Source organism: Octodon degus, unplaced genomic scaffold (assembly GCF_000260255.1).
Source record: "Octodon degus isolate 3935 unplaced genomic scaffold, OctDeg1.0 scaffold00007, whole genome shotgun sequence".
Classification (NCBI taxonomy): domain Eukaryota; kingdom Metazoa; phylum Chordata; class Mammalia; order Rodentia; family Octodontidae; genus Octodon; species Octodon degus.
The window spans coordinates 18,432,154-18,433,786 of NW_004524583.1; the positions used below are offsets into that span (position 1 = coordinate 18,432,154).

The window sequence follows — 1,633 nt, forward strand, 5'->3', positions numbered from 1 at the left end:
GAGCCATCTCACCAGCCCCTGTGTTAAAATTTAGAAAAGGCTGGGGATATAGTTGAGTGCTCCAGACATTCAATTAAAACACAAAATATAGGAGAGAAATTTAATGAATAGAAGAAAATATCAAAATACCTTAATAAAATCAGTGCCTATTAGAGATTTTTTTTTTCTTTTTTCTTTTTGAGACAGGTCTTGCTGTGCAGTTCAGGCTGGCCTCGAATTCATTACATAGTCCAGGCTGCCCTCAAACATCTGGGGAACCTCCTGCCTCAGCTTCCTGAGTGTTGGGATTACAAGCTGCCACCACCACACCCAGCCCTAGAGAAGTTATACATATATATTTATTTATTTATTTTTATCTTTCACTCTTTATTCGCCCGGGTAGCACCAATTCCATGTGCACATTCGAGCCATTCTTTCTCAAAAGCATGGCATCGAGAAGCAATTCTGTGGGGCTATTCAGAACTTTGGATCATCATGTGACAATCTAAACTAATGCCCAGTCTTTTCTGTACATCAGAGAAAGGCATGACATCACACAGAAGTGCCCTTGTCTCCTTCCCGGGCTGCCACTTCCGAACCTATAGTTTATTTGTGAAACAAATTAAAGAAGTCAGTCCAGGGGGAGGTCAGGGGGTTCTTCCTCATCTGAGTCAAACTCAACGTTTTCATCTTTTATCCATCGACCTTCCCCATCTGGGATCCATCCAGAGCTTCAAAGGGTGAGGTAATACCCAGGGCTCGTCTTCTTGTGGGACTCATGGGTGCAGGATCTGAGGCAGCTGCTGATTCCTTAGCCTGTGGGCCAGGCCTAGGCTCAGGTTCCCTATTGATCTTTTCACTCTGGAGTTCAATCTCTTGGGCTGGCAAAGGGGAACAGGAGACAGAGGAACCAGGGGCTTCTGGTCTGTGCTTCCGGCAGCAGCAACTGTTACAGTGGGGAGCTCTGTGCAGTGCACTCTGGGTGAGTAAGTCTGGGTTAAGTCTGGGTTAGCAGAGGAACCTCAGATTTGGTCTCCTCCCCCTTCGAATCATTTTGTGGTCTTGGATTTTGCCCCATTTCCTTTTCTGGCTGCTTCTTACCATAGAAAGCTGCAGGCTAGATAAATGCTTCGTGCCTCCACGGTGGGCGGTCAGCATGGCCAGTGTGTCTAGTACAGGTCGATGAGGACAGATGGCACAAGCAAAGCGTGCATCCCGCAGCATCAGCGCTTCATCTTCTGGGATATAACTGGCCAGCAAGTCCCAACTCTTCATTTTCTGAGCACATAGAGCTGACTCCAATCGTCTCCTTCCTTCTTGAAAGACATCACGACTTTGAATCCCAGAAATGATACATTCTCTCTGGCTGACCTTGCAACTCCTTCGGGCCAAGAAGTTGTATTTTGAAATAAAAGATCTGACTTGTATTTTAACAAAAGAAAAGGAGCCTGAGAGAAGCCTGGAAAGCCTTGCCGTATTTCACATCCATTTTCTTTGCTAACTGACGATGGAGTTGCGCAAATTTAAAAGATTGTGAGGGCTGATTTAAGTTGGAGTCACTTTTCTGATTTCCTTTTTCCTGTGCTAACACACACGTAGAGTTCTGTACACCATAGCTATCCAGTTTAAAGAATAACACAAAGCAAACTCCTAT

General features: G+C 45.1%; 1 protein-coding gene and 1 pseudogene across 2 annotated transcripts in view; one reads left to right on the forward strand and one right to left on the reverse strand.

The window, feature by feature from the left end:
* Window positions 1–1,633, forward strand: part of Esr2 (estrogen receptor 2) — a 76,721-nt gene that overhangs the window by 34,948 nt on the left and 40,140 nt on the right. The gene's annotated exons all lie outside the window — the stretch shown is intronic.
* Window positions 538–1,346, reverse strand: LOC101568998 (annotated as a pseudogene).